At 38.6% G+C, this 19,960-nt stretch overlaps 1 protein-coding gene across 2 annotated transcripts in view; it reads right to left on the reverse strand.

Annotated features, from left to right (window-relative positions):
• The window catches only part of SPAG16 (sperm associated antigen 16), a 420,853-nt gene that overhangs the window by 129,321 nt on the left and 271,572 nt on the right, over positions 1-19,960 (reverse strand). The gene's annotated exons all lie outside the window — the stretch shown is intronic.

Below are 19,960 nucleotides of genomic sequence, written 5' to 3' on the forward strand. Positions count from 1 at the left end.
CTCCTACATTTTTATCATCAGCATGCTTTATCAGTATATTCTCACTGTTTGCAACAAGTCCTTTCAGGAAAGTAGTTAATGAGGTTTGACCACAAAGCAATTCTGGAGGGACACTACTCAGTAATACTCTGTAGTTCATATTACATCTCTGAACCATTTAGGAGAACTCTGTCCAACAAAACAGCAGTTAAAGAGGATTAGATTGCTGTTGTAAGTATCTCAGGGGTTAAAAGCAAAGAGGGGAAAGAGCTATTGAAGCTGAAGAGCAGTATTGATGCAGGAACATATGGGTATCCATTATCTGCAGATAAATTTCAGTTGGAAATTAGAAGACAATTCTCAAACAGTGAGATACAAAAACTCCCCTCCACTCCAAGTAGTGGGGATAAAAAATTCTCATTAATTGTAAGAAGCTGCTTGAAAAGTCTGGAAATAAATTACCTTCTTCTGCTTGTGATCTTTTGCCTGAACTTTGAGACCAAGACGACTCTTTCCAGTCTTGTTCATATGGCATTAGAATACAAATCTCTGATAAAGCACAGCATTTACTGCTTCACAGAATTCCTTTTGTTTAAAAAATGTCACCAAAAAAAGGCAGCAGGCTACTTTGGCAAGCATCATTTTGTATCTTACTGTATTTTTCATTTACCTTTCTGTCTTGAAGTAGTCTCTGCTTCAAGACCACATATACTATTGAGATCAAACTGAGAAATTAGTATTATTCCCATGGAAGGATTGCAAGACAAACATAACAAGAAAAAAAGGCTCCAGACTATTAAAAGTCATCCACTATCTTTAAAGAGCAAGCACACCATCCACTTTCAGCATATAAAGGTTGCCAGAGAGCAGGTCTTGAGTCCTCCACAGTTTTCAACAGACTTGCAAAGGGAAAAATTGCTAACCCCCCCGCCCCCAAACCCCTTGTATATTTACATGATTTCTAAATAATAACAAATAAACGAGGAAATCCTGATAAAAATGAAATTTAAATAATTATTATCCAATTATAAATTCACTGTTGGAATAGAAATGTGATTACACAAAATTCCCCGAGATATCGACAGGCAAATTAAATTTGATAAAGGTAACATAATAGGAGACAAAGATAACCCAACACATAAGAGCAGTCTAGCAAGAAAAAATTTCAAGGACATATAATCTACCTGGTGGCCTAGCAGCAATATCAATTGTACCCAGTTCATGGTAACAAACCAAATGTTGGTGCATGTTTTGCATGTAAAAAGTAGCCCTTGTAAAATAACTGCTGTTGCTTAGCAGGGCATAGTATTTACACTCAGACACTCTCAAATACCACTATATAGACAGTAACTTTTCCACAAATACAGAAAAAGCATGCTATCACAAACCAAAAAAAAAGAAAACCACACGGATGCCGTGCCATAAAATGAATGTGAACTTTCTGATTTCCCTTCTGAAAGTCAATTCAGTATAAACCGTCTGAAAAGGATTTTAATAATAGTAATAATAATAATAATAAAAGCTAGACGAAGGCAATGGTTCTGTAAAGTGTTTCTCAATACTATCACTGAAACTTAATTTCCAAAGTGCCACTTTATTTTTATTCAATGCACAGCTAGTGTTTTCTTTGCCAACACCAGGAAATCTGACTTTTGCAGATATAGATGCCATAAAAACAAAACTGGAAAGCTTTCTATTTAGCTGAAATGTCCCAGCAAAATCAAACAGTAATAAATATTCTCTGGATCAGAGCTCATGTTAAAATAGCACTGAGCTTTCAGCATCAAGAGCTCAGCAGTTATGTTAATGATACCCCTTTTGCACATGCATTCTGCTTTTCAGTCTTTAATAATAAAATAATCTACTATAACACCACCAGGACCCCTGCTTCATTCAGCGTGGAACTGAACAGGGTGTCCACATTCCAGGCTTAATCTCCCTTGGAGTGAAGTTTGGAGCATTTCTTCATCAGGGGAATTTCACTGGAGCGCCTTGGAAGTTGGTCCTTGGCTTCCTAACAGCTTCTTGTCATCCAGGAACCAGCTGTATTTAACTGTATTTAACTGCCATTTAACTGAGTTTCTTTAAGGTTCAAGACAAACAGGGGCAAACATCTGGGACTTGTATCACAAGTTAAAGAGCAGAGGAAAAAAGAGGAGCTTGTCTTAATGTTAGAGAAGTTGTCAGTTAGGGAAAATTACACTCCTTTGCTGCTACCTTCAAGGTCTCACTGACCATTACCACACTGACAGAGAAAACAGTATCACAAATCGAGAGTAGGAGAAACAACAAGACATCAGAGCAGAACTCTGCAGCTGTAAAAAGGCCCCTCTTTTCCACATTTAACCCATGGGATCTATACTGTCCCCTTGCATATGACATTCTAGCAGTGTAAAGGGCAGTAAATTATGTAGAATACATTGTTATTGTTAACTGAGTCATCAGGTCTTGACTGAAATATTAATGGAGGAAATCTCAGTTCTATTCACTCCTTGAGCTATTGCCTAATTACATTAATAACTATACATTCTTCCTCTGCAGAAAATACACAGTTAATAGCAATGTTCAAAGAAAACAAAATATGAAGAGTTCTGCGTTGTTTTTTTTTTTAAAAAGTGCTTATTCAAACATGCACACACACATATAATTTTCCAGTTTGAAACCCAGAAATTAATATTAGAATCAGTGGTTAGAAACACCATGGCATTATGTTATGGAGCCTATCAACCTCTCAGCTTCCACTGAACACAGACATTAATTGCCTGCCTTGGACTGGAGCTATCTAAAAGACTTCAGATAGAGAAAACATTTCTTTTTTTTTAAATGCAATCCAGTATTGTAGAAAAGCAGCCTGACCTTTGGAACTATGGATCTTCGAACAGTAATCCTGCTGCAAAAGTAGTTAAACAAGGAACCTAAATTCAAATGATTTTTTGTTCTTACTTTCACAGGACAAAAGCCCAAGATTTCAGAATCAATAATGAAATTCTGCTGTAAATCCTCCCTATTGTGTCCATATAGATATACAAATACCAGGGCAAGACAAGACAGGCTGAAGACAATCATAATTAATATACTACAGCTTCTTTGCATCTGTAGAATTAAGTTCAACCATTAACAGGTAACACAGCAGTTGAATCTTCCTATACTTATTTTAATTACCGGTTTAGCAGCAACGACAAAAAACTCCCAAACCTAACAAGCCATAATTCAAGCACCTCTGGAGAAAACATACAGCCAAGAACTGTTGAGCATCATTTAAAAACTACTCGTGTTTTTTCAACTCTGCTTTTTTGATTATTTTTCTGGATTTTTAACACACTGCTATACATGAAAGTCTGACATGAACAAACTTACTTTGCCAAGTTCAAAATTCAAGGTAATAAATCCATTAGATCAAGCTGAGTGTAATATACTAGGTGCAATATATAATTATCTTTATTAGTTTGATATGATATGAGCTTTTAGATAACAACATCCGAGTACGAGATTTTTCTAAACAGTGTTCAGATAAGAGATTTATTTGTAATTTCTTGGTTCATTTAGAAATTAACTCAAAGAAATATGTTCATTCAGAAGGACTGAACTAAGAAAAGTGTTCAAACCATGAAGCACTTAACAGTGGAACTGTTCACCTCATTCTTTTTATTAAAAACAAACAAATCCTCCCAACAGTTTTTCTTGAAAGGTTTAATTTTATTGGCCAGAAAAAACTAGTGTCTTGAATGTAACTTCTGATCTTACATAGGTAAAATTTTTTCCAGAAAGTCAAATAATCTAATACTTAGGAAGCTCACTTCACTAGACTTGAACTTTTCCTAAAGCAAGCATCGTGTTAAGCGTACTGTGATTACTAGCTATCGACTCATTGGGCAAGGTCTAACCTTTCTCTCAATCTCCCTTGCTGAATATGGCCAAGGGGTTTCCTTTTGACAGCAAAGTGCAAAATTAAAAGCGTGACTCCTACTCAAATCCTTGCCTTATTCATGACCTGGTCTACCTGCGCTTTGAATCAGCAAGGCACTAGCAAGCGCTGAAGGAAACATGTGACATATCCAGTAGAACTGTGGGCTCTGAAGTCACTCCACGCTGCAGGGGAATTGCCTGCATTGTTGCCTTGAAGTAGGCGCACTGGAAACATCAAAAGGGATTTGCATCTCTTTATTAGAACGCAAGCTATAACAAAGTAAATTTTAAAAGAGAGAAAACTCATTGTCATGGGACATGACGGGAAACACAAAAACTGAAAGAAAGACTCTAAAAACACCTACCCCCTCTACCACTGCAAGACGGCTCCTTTGTTTTAGCCTCTCCTTTCAGCCCAGCCCGTAATAACTCACTTCAGCAATTTCCTGCATCACATGCAGTCTGTGTGCATCCCGCGAAAGGCCAGCCCAGCTGCTCGCAGCAAGAGCCGCTCTCTTCTCCATCTGCCCCATCCTGTCTCATCCAGAGGGCACCACTCAAAGCAAGGCAAAAATGCATCCATCTCCCAGCTACTCTCAGAGGCGTTTGCGAGTACACGACGTACAGTATCTGTACGGTAAGCAGTGAACAAATTTGCAAAACAATTTTACCATCTGTCACCACAGGTTTTACCCGATAAGCTCAAGCACAGAACCTCCAGCGTGGAGTTTGCTTCTGTTCTCCTCACTTGGAATAGACCCTTGGGGAAAAAAATCATGCGGAGAAGACTGTTTCTTGATGTTAGACCAAGGGTAAGGCCAGGGCATTACTCAGATGTTTTGTAATCCTGTATTTGGGGAATAAAATTAACTTGCAACAGTCATTTGTGTGCCTTATTAGGCACAAGGATTCACAGAGGCAGGTATGTACACCAAAGTTGAAGTACATCAGCTGTTGGGTTCTTTTTTTTTTTTTTTTTTTAACTTTATTCACTGCATCTTCCTAAAGAAATGAAAGAGAATTTTGAATCTCTTTAAAATGCATGAACTTAAATAACAACTTTCAGACTGTGAAACATTAAAAACTTGAGAAACAGCGTTTTTCTAAAGCTGCTAGATAATAGAAACTAGAAATAGAGCTCTGCCTGCCAGCTAAGCCTAACACCATGCTTTTCATCACAGACCAGCCTTCCTTTCATTTCAGAGTTAGTAACACCTCCTATTAAAAATACAGAAAAAACTAAAGCAACCTTGCTCTGGGACACTCCTGAATTATTTCATTTTTCTGCATCTGAACTTTCACCTGAACATAGCATTAATATGTCTTTTGCACTGAACATGCAGTCATATTCATTTTCTTAATTGGGAGGAAAAGTATGTTTCTAGGCCAAGACCCTGTATGCTAAATCTGTTCAAAGTGAACCTCTAAGGCTCTCCTAAAAAACACTAAAAACAGGAGTTTATAGTAGAAATGCTGACAGATTATATTCTTGCCAGCATAATATAACCTGACTCTAAGATAAATGTTTCATGAATTAAAAAAGTTGAAAAAGGCTCCTCTGTTCAGCTTTGTTCTCCAGATGAAAGTGAATTATCTTTTTGTCTTCTACTGACACTTGGATTTTTGTACTGCAGTCTGCGGAAACCTGTAACCACAGGCAGTATTTAAACAGACATCCCGTGTGGGATTCTCTCTTCACTAAACTCCTGTAAGAGACATCAAACTTCTAACTATATAAGGAGGAAAAAAGGTTTTATAGCAAGCAGATACCTTCCTGTACCTGCTTCTCTGAAGAGAGAGAAAAGTAATCTCCACCTGGAGAGATGACACACAAGCACAGTTCCACCTGCACGGCCATGACAGACCATCCAGGCAGGGGGAGAGAGAAATTTCTTTGCTGGACCCATCATTCCTTTAAAAGAAAATACATAGAAAAAAAAAATTCCCTCAAAGATATTGAAATTCTTTCACTAAAAGCAGACCTGACCTGTGTATTATTCCCCTGGTTGATATTGGCAGATGGCTTCAGTAACAGAAGCTACTGCATCTTAATAAGGATTCGTAAGGCAGGTGAACATACATCACCCTGTCAGCACCGAAAGAGCCAAAGTTGTTAATTGCATTCCTGCTATCCAATGTAACTCCTGGAGTTTCAATGTTCCAGTGAGGGAAGGATCAGTGGTGCAAAAGCAGGGATGGCCAGGGAAATCCCGTATGCTGAAGTCCATTAACTGCAGACTTCTCAGCATGGGATACGGCCTTTTCCCCCACAGAATTAGGTGGCCCGTTTTTACCATAACTAGAGTTTATTTTAAAGTAACTTGGTATCCCAATGCTTTGCAAAACATACCAACTGTTTTCAGGAGAGTAATGCGTGAATGACAGAAACCCCGTAGGACTGTCTAACATTAAACCTTATGAGCTCTATTGCTTTAATGTAAAAAAGATCAAAAAGATGAATTATAAATGAGCGGAAGTTGCTGGTGCAATATAACTGGAAAAGTTATGAGTGCAGTGAAAGCGCAGAAAAGAAATAGAAAAGAATTTCTGTTGGCTTTGAAAATGAAATTACATGAAAGCAGAATAGAACAATGAATACATAACTTAATTATATATGAGAAAAAGTGAGAGGGCTACATGGGAAACCCTTCCTTCCTTCCTTCCTTCCCAATTTTACAGGTAGAGGGTTTGAAATTTTCATTGAAAGTTTCATGCTTGGAAAGTTTTTACTTTTCTTCTGTTCAGAAGTGAACAGCGCCTGGCCTGCAAGAAAACTACAAAAGGCGTGAGAAGCTGTTCAGTTGTATATTGTTCAGCTTCTGCACAGATATGGCTTCTGCATCTGAATCTACCACTCCTGTGCATTGTCTTTAGTGTCTGCACTCAAGAATTGTGCTCTTTCACCTGCTAATCTGATTCTGCTCCTGTAACAAAAGTCTTAAGAAATCAGCATCTGAGCAAAGCAACATGATGCATTATCTTCTGATCTTATCTGAATTGAGAAGTTGAGTATCAAGGATTTTAGTCCTCTTAAAACCTGAAGCTCAATTTTGGCCTGAATGCCAAACTGTTGCCTTATGTGAATTCATACCAGAACACTGGTTATTTTTCCTAATGAAAGAAAGGAAAAACTAAGTGGTTTTAACTGAAAAAGACAGTATAGAGGCAAAAACAGGTACATACACAACAATGATTATTAAGGAAGACAAATGAGGTGGCCCTAAAGTTTAAAAAAAAAAAAGAAAAAAAGAAAAAGCTGAAGAATTTCTTCCCTTCAAAGAGTCAGTATAAATCAAGAGTAAGCCAATAAGATCAAAGTTGTTACTTGTCTGACAGCCATTTAGAGAGTGTTTACTTCTATTGCTATAAATGAATTTGTAAGCCTCTTGCATTCACACTGTGAATTTTTTTCTGGCAGTCATTATGCACCAAGTGCATCTCATCCAAATTTAAAATGGCAGATGCACAGAGAAAAATACCAAAATAAGAAAAACACCAAAATGAGAAAAACAAAAAAGGGCAAGCTTAACATTTCTGCAGTTCTCATAGCACTCCTGAAGTCAGGTTCTTCTTTGATCTCTTTTTTCTCCATTAACCAACAGGAAGGGATTGACTAGTTCCCAAAGTAGGGGTCTTGGCAAAGAAACCAGGATCTGAACTGAAATGGAAAGCACATCACTTGTTCACCATGATCTGGTTTCCCAACTACTGCTGCTTTGGGAATAACAGCATTGCTCACCTGAGGGACTGAAATCACAGAAGGGAATCCAGACTATTTGGCTAGAAACACTGAAGAAGATATTAATTGGAAAAAAGTCACCGAATTGAAAAAAAAAACCAAAAACACAAGGAAAAAAAAAGAAAAATGAACAGTTGCATTTAAAAAAGTCTTTAGATTTCAAAATTTGAAAAAGAAGTATCACCGGAGGAAGAAACATTGAAATCAGGTCTTATAAACACACTGTCCATAGATTCTATGCACAAGATCCTGCATACACTGTCTACACGTTCTGAAGTCAAAGGAGAAAAAAGGATTGTAAATGCCTATCAAAAATATTCCTAATCTTCTGGAATTTCAAATTCAGAATTTTGTAAGTATTCAAAATGGATTTCATGTCAATATTTTCAAAAGTGAGATTTTCTAGAGAAAAGAGAAAGTAAAGCAGGAAGGTCTGGGTAGTGATGGAAATAGTTATATTTTTTAGTAAGTCTGCTAAGTTTTATTTAGCATTCAAAGCACAAATACTTAATTACTATCTCAGTGTCTCAATAACATGATGGTTAACTTCCATTACATTTAGGAATAAGCAAACTTTGTCTCATAAACTTGCATGCTTTTTATGTTATGGGCCTTACATATTTTTGGCCTCTTGTTTAGCTGAAATACAGATACTGTGTGAAAAGGCATCATCCTTCTTGTCATTGCCTTACACTACGACAAGGACGTATCACAAAATAAAACAGATCTGGGGCTTACTGAAGCTAACGACAAAATTATTTCCAGTTTCACTCACAGAATGAGGACACTTGGTAGTGCCTTTGCTAGAAAAAAACTTCCACCTGATGTCAAGTTTCATTGCATATGAAATTACCTATGCCAATAAATATGCTTATGCTCAGACCGAAAGATGTGTAAATACATCCTTTTGACTTTCATCATACAAAGCACTCCCATTGGAATTATCTTGCTGAATCTCAGCCTAACGATTACCAATATTACTCTTTCACCATGGCACTGCCCCCAGTAGAAACCTGTATTCAGCCTCAGTGGGAAAGGAATTAGGCAAAACACCAATTTTGAAAGTCCCACCTGCTTTATAGAGCTTATCGATCATTTCAGAGAAAAAATATTTTAATCATTAAAAATACACTCTAGTGGTTTAGCTTTGTTAAGCTTATTAATATTTTCCAATAAACTTAATGACTTAAATTAAATAAGAATAAATTTATTTTTTAATCCATCAATACTGGCACTGTATCTGGTGACTGGACTCACAGGACTACAGAGTATGCAACTATTTATGTCACCTTCAAAGAAGCACATGTAGGAGGGCTGAAAACAGAAAATCTTTACTGGGAATATCCCACAACAAAACAAATGTCATAATAAGTTATAAATACATACATATGTATATACATAAATACATAGTCCTTCATGTGCAAGAAGATAGGTCAAAGTATAAAAATATTGAAAAAAATTATTCCAAAGCAATATGAACACTTTCCCCAAAATGTTTTTGTCTGGTGCTAACAAGGTTATTGGCGGCAAGGGGGATAAAAACATTTAGCATCTGAGAAGCAAGACCTCTTCATCTGTTTTAGCACCATTTTCCCAAGATGCTCACATTATGGCACAAATTGCAGAGATACTGAAAAGAAGTAAAATCCTGGAAGCCTTTTCAGAGACCTCCTGTAAATTTACAGCATGATTACATTACATCTTAAATTAAAAATTTTCTTACAAAGTTCAGCCTAACTGTCAGAGTTGCCAGGATTAGAACTGGGACCAAATGTATTATGACTAAGTTCAACGCTGTGTAAATATTAGGTCCATTATTCATACTGCTCACAGGACACTGTGAGCTTGATTTTACATTGACAAAAACTCCCCATGAAATATCTTTCCTGGGATTTTTCCCTAGTAGGTGTTGTGGCACAGGCCCCTATCTGAGCAGAAAGAAAATGTAAACAGCAGGTTCCCATTAAAGGACTTATATCATGTATGTAGCCTCAGACAAAAGAATTCCAGTAGCTGGGTTTTGTGACTTATTAACGGCAGTCTGCTCTGTAATTGTCGGTGAAATAATCTCATTGACACATACAAGTTAGGAAATAGAGGTCTCATTAACAAAGCCTCTAGCCTTTATTAGATCATATAAATAACCAAGAGAGCCTGCAAAAGATCGATTACAGCCTTTAAACGTTTACAGAATCAGTGTTTAATTAAGACAATTTTAATATGCAAATCAAGTCTAATTATCATCATTTGTTAATGTTAGTTTGCCTGGGCTCTAAACAGCTGCAAATATGGTAACAGTATCATATTTTTGCTGCTTTTTTTTCCTAGGAAGAACTGCAGAGGAAACAATCAGGTTGTGCTACCAGTACATATGAAAGCTTTCAAAACCACATTTCCATTTACCATTTGGAGATGAAGGTCAAAAAAGTGCTCAGTGTAGCATAAAATCTAGCTGAAATGTTATGCATTTCTTCACCCACTATTTTGTAGAGTGCTTTAATTAATGTATTTCCTTCAAAGTAACCAACCCCTCCGGGAGCTTCTTTTGATGAAAATCTGCCCTTGTTCAATGCAGTGATTGAATAGATGGGTTTCTAACACAGACCATTGTCACTCAGAAGCTGTTATTGGGACTTTTTTCCTTCCTACCTCCTCTGCCCCGGGAACGATAGGTAACCCTCCTGTGCTGAGAAGCCACAGCATTACGGCAAAGCCCCTGGAAATTAAAGTGTGAAGCAAATGAGAACACAGCCTTCAGCAACATGATGGGAGGAGCAGCCAAGGAATACAACGCAGCAGGGGAGAAAACAAATGTCTGTGTTCTGACTCTTGAAAAAGTAAAATTAAAGCCTTAAAGCCCTGTGAATTTGTTTTGGGAAAGAGGGTGGAGCAGCTGCAACACGATCCTGGTAAAAATCATCCCCTTTTCCTGACACTGCTGCACTCCTGCCACCACGAAAAGCTGCACAGATTAAAACCAAGAAAAAGAACCACTCACCATTGGGCGGTATTGATCTGTTGTTGAATGCTTACACATCGACAGAGGAGAAAATATGAAATGTTTCTGTTTGTAACATTTTACAATACAGAAAGTCACTTCTTTATTTTTCTTTCCCATTATGTTTTCTTTCCTCATATTCCCAATGCTTTGGACCTTGTAGCTGCCAAGGCCTCAGCTGGTTGAGGGTAAGAAGAAAGATTTCTACCTTTACTTATTCTGTAATAATTGGGTATTTCTAAGTAAATGAAGACCTCATAGAAAAAAAAAAAAAAAAAGGACATGCAGTTACAATAGGCAATGAGTCTTTCAAGACAGAATGAATAAAAATGTAATAATCAGAGTAGAAATACAATACAAGAGACAACTTGAAAAGCCCCAATTCAAACGGGAGCAGAGTGGCTCTCACCCAGTGTCTTGACTGACTAGTGGATGAAAAGACTTCATACAGAAACTGCACTTGGGTACAGCGCAGAGCCATGGTTGGGTAGAGATCTGTCAGGCAATGACTTCCCAGCTCCCTTTTGAACGGTCCTCCCTGGAGATAGTCTTGGAGAATGGGGCACGTTCAATAAAACCTGTGCATGCTACTGGCGAAAGAGCAAGTCCACACAGAAGTTGAGCTAGGCTAGGGGACAAATTTGGGCTAGGCGACAAAACCTTATATAGCAGGAGCACCTAACACTTGTGAACCTGCAGGCAATGAAGAATCAAGTCACAGAATATAAAGCTGTTGAAGGGGCTGCTGAGGCAGCTGGCAGGCGTTGATGCTGGATTTGTAGCGTGTTCCCACTGAGAGCTGTATGCAAAGGCACAGGGTTTCTGCACAGACTAGTAATGACTGTGGGAACTGTGATCATTTCTGGGTGAATATCTGAACCTGAGAAAACCACAAGAATTTGAACTAACCATACATGGAAGGGAGCACCTACAAAGTTTCATTTTTCTAAAGCTCTCTATTAACTGTAATGAAAACTTTTTTACTTATCCTTCATTAGCTAAAATGGCCAGGATTTTCACAGAGCCTATGGAAGCTTGAATTTCAGTCGAACTTTGTGTAATGAGTGGAACAAGTACATTTTCAGGAAATACCTGCAAACCCAAGAGCAGGGAAGAAAGACTGGAAAATAAATGCAAACTAGGGCACATCTAGTAGCCTTAGTGGAGAAGTTTTGTGTTCAGACACAGTACACATACACCACTGAGCTCTGAGCTACACCATCAGGACTAGGACAGGGAGGGAAAGAACAAAGAAGTACTTCAGAAATTCAGTTCATTCAGTCATTTACTATGGCGCTGCAATGCTGCGTTAGCTGTTTTGCCCAGTGGATGTTTTCCTAAAAGGGGAAGTCAACAGTGCTGATACACTTCATACAGACGGTAAACTGACAGCAAAGGAAAGTGAAATGACCAAGACAATACTTGAGCCACTAATTCACAGCCGAGGGTTCACAGTCATTTTCCAGGTCACCTCCATGCTACTTACTAACATTGGATAAAAGACAGTCCTTTTTATCCCAGCTGAAACTTCCCCAGGCATGGGAAGTACTGTGCCCTGGTATACCTGCTCCAGTTTTCCAATCCAGTTGCACACAAAACCAGCTACTTCTGAGGAAAGTTCTCTTATGGAACAGGTAGCTATGCTGTCCATAAATATTATTTCATATTCTCAAGTCTAAACTTACTATTCGTATTAAAAATATATGAAATACATTTTATGTTTGACATATTGTATGGTCTCATTATGCATACAAATGTCCATTCACTTCTGTAACCTGCTAACGTATTGACCTCAGCATCTCAAACCTGCCTGCAGCTCCAGTGATGGAAAGTTGAAAACATTCCCAAACTCCCTTCTATCTCTCTGAGTGTTGTTATGTGCACTCAGCAACATAAAAAAGTACCTGAGTCACACACAGATCTGATAAATTCCTAAGATATATAGACGTGTCTCCAAGTAGATATACTGTCAAAACCAAAAGAGTTTTAAAAATTAATTCAGAAAAAAATTATCTGCATTAGACATGCACATCAACAATCCTGCTCCATAACAATGTTCAGGCATCTACCAAATTAAATGCTACTTCTTATGTAGTGATCTTCACAGTGTTCAATCTTTTGAGCATCCAAGTTTCAAGGACATTATTAGAAGAACTGGCATAAATAAAAAGTACTACTTAGACAGCATTTTACACCCTGAACAGATTAAGCCTCTGTTGAAGTCTTACTCTCCAATGAGAATGGAATTAGTGCCCATTTTACAATGTGGTGAAAAGGAAGTACGCTGGCATACATGGCTGAAAGCTGTGGGAGGAATCCTGACACTATGCTTAAGCAGAGCAGGGCAAAACAAATTTTCATTCCATTTCTCAGCTAACACTGAGCACTCAGCGTGACTCTTCGCCTATTATATATGTTTTGCAGGTCAAAATTTTCAACCACATGATTTCGATTAGTAAAGAATGAAATACAACTAAAAGTTTGTCTTTTCAGAAGACACCATTATATTTTTCTTAAAATGAGAAATGACATTTTAATTTTTTTTGAAAAAGTGCCTTCAGTGTGATTTGATTATAAAGCCCCAACAAATACAAGACATTTTGGTTTTGGTTTTTTTTTTTCCCCCACTCATTCTCCTTTCCTGTCTCCTTCATTGCTAGCGACGGTATACATAGTTATTCCCAGATCTGAGAAGTAGAGCTCTTTCATTAATTTTATTGGTTTTGTAATTTTTCAATTTAAGCCAGATCTTTCCTGATTATTGAAAGACAAGTAAGGATACCTTTATTTTTTTCTTTTAATTAGAAAAAATATGCATTTAACAAAAAGAAGCTCAAAAGGAAAACACATAATGCACTTTAAATGCAAATGACCTATAACTTGCATTCCATTTCTGCAAATTTTCAAATAAAATTCTAAAATCTCAACCAAAGCACTTTGGTTTTCTTTGCAGCTAGCTTTGCCGGGCTTGTGTCCTTCTTACCTTGACTCCCTGCAGGGAATTAGCAGGAAGCAGGATGCCCTGGGCTCCCCCTCCAGCCAGAGGATGCTCCACAGCAGCACAGGCTGGCCCGGGTTTGCGATCCTGATGTGGTAGGGCTCTGCCCTTTGTGCAAGCCGTGCTGCTGTACAGCAGAGTCACCGCAATGACATGGCAGAGCTAGCTCAAAATTAAATTCATGCCCTTGCATGTCTTCAAGACACACATGGAGCACCTCTTATGCACGGTAGGAATATATGACCAGAATAGCCTCTCAGGTCTCATTGGGATATATGTCTACCCACCGTACAAGACAAGATGGCACAAGAAGCATTGCACTATGAGATATCACGTTATGTTCATTTTCTCTTCAGTGAACTGAACTGCAAATAAATGACTCGGAAACCAGCATGAAATGAGGACATATCACCAATGGGGTTTTATAAACATTATTTGTTAGAAGACGTAACTCTCTTAACAATATACGACCCATGACTAATTTCAGGGGGTCAAGGTGATCTTTGCCCTCCACTGTGTAGAGCATTATTCTTCTCTAGAGAAGTTCAGAGGTTAATGAATAAAGTGTCAGCGAAGAAGAAACAAGACTAAGCAAGAAAATGCTTGTTCTTGGGCTCTGCTATAAATAATGCTCTCATTAAAATTCTGCCTTGGAAGAAAGGCAAGTCCATTAGTCTAGGAGCTAATTTTTACTGGCTCCTTAGATGTATGCATATTAAAAATTCAGCCTTTATAATTGCCAGCCATCAACCACCTAGTCAGTGCTGTTCTTGGAGTTTTTAATTATTTACTTCATTTGCATAGACACTCCAATTTATGATCAACCATTTAGTTATCAAGGGACAGTTTTAGTAATTCCTCTTTTACATTTTTATTTATTCCTTTGGTACCCCCAGGAGGAGCGCTGAGAGGGCCTTGCCCGAGCTGCGCAGCAGTGGGACAGGCCCGCCCCGGCACCCGCAGCCTGCCGCCGTCACGCGTGGCCGCGCTTCCCCGCACCCTTTCTGCCTGGGCCAGGGCACCTTGTACGGTGCAGCTACGCAGCAGCCGCTAAACACCCCTATCCCACCTCTCAGCGTCACAGCAGGGTGCAAGGACATCCCTCCTACCCAGACCTTAACCTCCTCCTCAGCTGCTGCTGAAGGCCCTTGCCTAGCGCCTTGGCCTCAACAGAGGACGGGAGAGCTCACACCTGGGAACGTGCTGCCTCTTTGCTACGAGTGCTCTGGCACTTCGCCCCAAAGCTGTTCTCCTTTGGGTTTTCAGTTTGGAGCTGTTTCCTCCTCCTCCCACAACCTTGCTCTGTTGTCTGAGGACACTACTGCTGCGAAACCTCCTCCACCGTTGCCCTTCCTCGTTGTGAACAGGTCTTGGCTTTTGTCTGTTCATACTTCTGAGCAGACGGTACACACTTCTCCTCAAAACGCTGTCTGCCCAGCAGCTTGGACACACAAAAAGGTGAGAAAATATAGGAAGACACAGGCTTTGAAAAGAATGAGTTCTGCAGTCGCGCAGGAGCTTGCCTGTCCCACCGCTCCCCCCAAGCGCACGCCCTGGGCAGCCAGGCTGCACTACTGCTGCCGATGCGCTCTTCAGCTGGACATCGTCCCCCTTGGGCACCGCCGGCCCAGAGACAGCAGTCAATCTTGAAAAGCCACCCAATTTTTTGTTCATCCTTAAAAACAACTAAGTTATCGAACGAAAGACGTGTTGTCTGTCTTCAGCGTTCAATGGCAGGCTCCGGCAACAATGGGAATGATTGATTTGTAATCCCCGGTATCATTGTGCTCCTCCCTGGGTACCATCTCTGACGGCTTTTTGCAGACAGGATACCAGACAGCAAATGCGAAGGGAGCAAAGCAGCCTTGCCTGGCAGGAAGGGAATTGATTACCAATCCCTCTTTCTGCCAGGCAGAATTTCTTTGCTGCAATTCATACTTTTCAATGGGCTGTCTACAGACAGCCTCCAGATGGCTTTGGGGGAAGTGAGGGCAATGACACTAGAGATTACAAATCAATCACTATTATAGAGCCTTTTATTTGGTAGAAGCTTCCGAGCAGAAAACAGATACCAAAAATATGTAATACGTCCTGATTTTTTGTTTGCTGTTTCCTTTCCTTAAGCTCCTTTATGTCCTCTTTTCCTCCTGACACCACCGCTTTCTGTTTTTTCACTGCTTTTACTTCTATCTTTCTTACTACATATTTCTCATTTATACTTGATTTTATCCTTCTATCATCTTTCTCACTGCTAACCTACACCATCCATAGCTACCTGATATGGAAGTAAAACATGATCTTTCTACTCTATGCTGTCGTCTTCCCTTTCTTTCACACCCAGATCCCTCTTCTCAAAAAATGGGACAGTAACACTGACAGAGAATGGAGCAAGGTCTACCTAATTTTTACTGTCTTGAAGCCATCGCATACATCATTCTGACTGCTTTTGCTCATAGCAGTATGTCGGGTTTAGTACGATAGGATCCACGCAGTAAGGACAGAAGGTAACAGAGAGTCTGGCAAAAGATTGCAGCCCCTCAGCTGGAATATAAAACGTCCAGAGAAAGCTCCCCATACACCAGGGTACACCCACACTGCTGGGCACTGAATGTGACACTTGTCGCATGCGTGACACTTCTCATCAGTGCATTAATTTTACAAGGGAGATCATGGGTGCAGTCCCAGCCAGCCAGAGGAAATCAGAATATACTGTTATTCCAGAGCTTTCATGTGAGAACAGTCCTAAACACCCAGCACACAGGTCTGATTTTACTCGCATTTATGCTTTCCTTCATGTTTTAATTCATGTTCTGTTATTAAGAAAACTGTTGTCAACTAGAACAAGTGAGACAGGTATTGACAATGTGTTTGTTGGGGGGAAATAGACTTCTTTTAACAATAGACCTGATCAAGAAAGAGGTCAGTTTACATAAATCAACTGACATGCATTTGGTAAAATAAATATCAGCAGCGTTGAAAATCACCTTTTAAAAAATTTTGGCTTACCGAATCAAAACAATTTTCTGTTCTAAAATATTAACAAGTTTAGATTTAAGTATATTTTTAGACACTGAAAAATAGATCAAAATTGTCAAAGGAGAATATTGAAAATTCTGGAGACACTACAGTTTGGTTTTGCAGAACAGAGACTTTATCCATGTATTGACACACACAAAGTTTTCAAACTATTGACTTTTCATCCTAATCCAAGTAGGAAGTTTTTTTTCAGAACCTCAGAAATGCATTTGATTGTTAAAAAAACACTTCCCCCCAGGAAGGATGTCACTTCATTGTTCAGAGATCCAAAATTAGGGTAGAAAATGTGGATACACCTCTCAGAACCAGCATTTCCCCTGCGTGAAACATCCACTATGAATTTTCAAGTATACCAGCTGTTGCAAGGGACACTTCTGAGTTGTGACACCACTACTGTAAGGTAGACTACATGACACAGTTCAAGCCAGTCATCTTCTATAATCAGATGAATTACTACAGCCAGAGAGTAGCATTTTCGTGATAACACAAGAGCACAAAGCTGTGGGCTGAAGACTGCAGAGAAAACACTTTGCAGCAGGGCATGAGAGTGCCATGAAAACAGCATGGCTTATACAGCAAAGAGCGAAGCTCAGATTTGATGTGTCTTGCTAAAGTAATCAACACCGTGTCCCTTCATACCTCATTCAAACTCTTGAGAAACACAGTAAGATGCTGGAGGATGTGTTTTTTACTTAAGTTTGTTCCATTTTGCTATATCTCCAGTTGCACAGTATTGGGCTGAAATCAAGAAGTGAAAAGAAACAAAATTAAAAAGAAAAAAAAAGCCTGCATGACCCATTTTATGCATCTAATACAAGATGTGGGGATCCAAATTTCTATTTATGATAAATTTTTTGACAGTATCAATTCGGGCCAGACATACTTGGGCTCCCCCAGAGCAGCAGAGCAGCTCTTCTGCACAGCCCATGCCAAGCACTGCAGAAGGTCTGTGCTCTGACCTCAGAAGCCCTTTTGGAGGGGCCAGCACTGAAACCCTCCAGCTTCCCTCCCAGGGGATGAAGAAAATTTTCACTGGGACGCTGCCTAGCATATGAGAGACATTTGTAAAACAAAGATGTTTCCACAGAAATATTCGGGTCAGTCAGCATTTTATGATGAAATTCTCTTTCACCAGATAATTTTCAAACAACATGAACAGAGATTTTGTGTTTCGGTTTGTAACACATCCTTAACCTCTATAATTATTTGGAAAACTATATACGACAATAATTGTGTTAATCTACTGATTGAACTATTGGAAATCTTGAGATTTTGACAAAATATTTCTTTTTATTACACCATTTCTGACAGTTGAATATTGCTGAAAATAAATAGCAGGAAATTATTTTAATACACTCTTACTGCACATTACTTTAGAAGATTGGTCTAAATTGCTAAAGACAGAACCAATTTATCTAAACAGAAGTATTTAATACCAGTATGGATTAGCATTATATAGTCAGGTAGGCAGAAACTATGGATAGAAACTGCAATGCTTTTTCCATTTCTTGTCTTAAATTAAGAAAAAGAGGGCTGCTCTAGAACAAGTCAAAACATGCATTTTATACTGGAAAGAACACGTCCTCCTTCAAAATCTCTGCTAATTTAGTGATGCTCATAGAGAAATTTGGTGATATACAGAAAGTTTGTATTATTTGACACCATTTGCAATCCATGTTACCTGCACCTGAAGGCTTGATCATTTCCTCTAAGCTCATATACACAATGGAAGAAGATTTATAGAAAAGGAAAACAATTTTTTTTGTGGCTTTTTTGTCTGCAAATGAAGGCAGTAAGCCACTGTTTTTCTGAATCTGTAATTTTATGCCTCTATGTTAGACAGATGTTTATCTAAATCATTTAAATCTCTGTCTTTTCTGTTTTAGACACATTTAGTATTAAGGGATGCTCCCTGAGTAACAGCATACATTAAAAGTTAATTAAGAGGAAGTTAAAGGATAAGGAAAGTAATTACTTTTTTCATACCCCCAACAGACATTTATTTCATTTTGGCAGGTTAAAAACGAGAAAATTCGGAGAAAAGGTGTGAAAATCGGCAATACATATTTTTAGGAAAAAGCTTTATTATCCATTTCCTTACATGCTAATTAGAAAATGCAATCCACTTGCTAATGTTGAGTGAGACTAGTAAGTAATATAAGTTGCTTCATTAATTTGTTTAATAACCAAACTTTTCAAAAGTGGCATGTCTAAGTCGAATCGCAGGCAGTTATGGGCTGTCATCACAAAACCAACCCATTTTTGAACATTACACTAGTAGACATTATTTGCTGGGTTTTTTTTAGTTATTATGCAGTGTTGAATAATAATGTCTTTATCATTTTAGGTTTAATAAAGCTATTTTACTCTTGACTACTAATTAATGTTTCTGAGAAAGCAAAATACATCTAGAAAAATGTGTGCACACATACTCGCCCACATTCGTAGACGCACATTTTTTAACTTGCAGGTATGTGTTCAACAATTGTTTAACTCTCATTTATAGCAAGTCACACTCCACTGGAAACACTAGGATCTAAATTAAAAATAAAATCTTGATATCAATATGTGCATTTTTCCTCCAGAAAAAGAGTACTTTCTGGATTAAAAAAAAAAAAAAAATTAATAACAAAAAAAGTCACGAAGGGAAAAAAAAAAAAATCAGTCTTAGCCACAGCAAAGCTGCTCTATTTAAAGTAGGACAATTAGACAATTATTCTTCTAAAATAAAGCCCTCAAGCTCCAAAGATGTTATGTGCCCTGATGTCAGGTCTCAGAAAGACTGTACTGGAGACGAGTGCGTGCATACCCTTAAGGTTGATTAGCTGCAGGGTGTCCTCAGCCAGCCCCAGAAAGGCAGTCCCCCATGGGGGAATGTCAGCCCTCTCCCTGCCTATGCTCAATTGAATCCAGCTGAACTTCATCATCATGGGTCATGTCTGCTGCTGTCGGTGCCAGGCAGGGGGGAAGGAATTTGAGACATGAAGCTCTGCATTATTCAGAGAGGAACTGACACAGGGCTTATTTTTAATAGCATGATTAAAAGGCAACCACAAATGCGAATACTCTGCAAATCCATAGAAGATCTTGCAAAATCCTTTTTTCAGATTTGGAAAGGAAAGATTTTAGAAGGAACCAAATTCACAAAGCCCCACCCCTAAACCAACATTATTCAAGTCTGTTACACAGTTTTTCCCAGGATAAAAACTGTGGGTCCTGTGTCCCCCCCCCCCCCCCCAAGCATGTTGCATTTCCTATCCTATTTCATATAAACTTGACTTTTTTGAAATTCAAATTATATCCA

Source organism: Aquila chrysaetos, chromosome 6 (assembly GCF_900496995.4).
Source record: "Aquila chrysaetos chrysaetos chromosome 6, bAquChr1.4, whole genome shotgun sequence".
NCBI lineage: Eukaryota > Metazoa > Chordata > Aves > Accipitriformes > Accipitridae > Aquila > Aquila chrysaetos.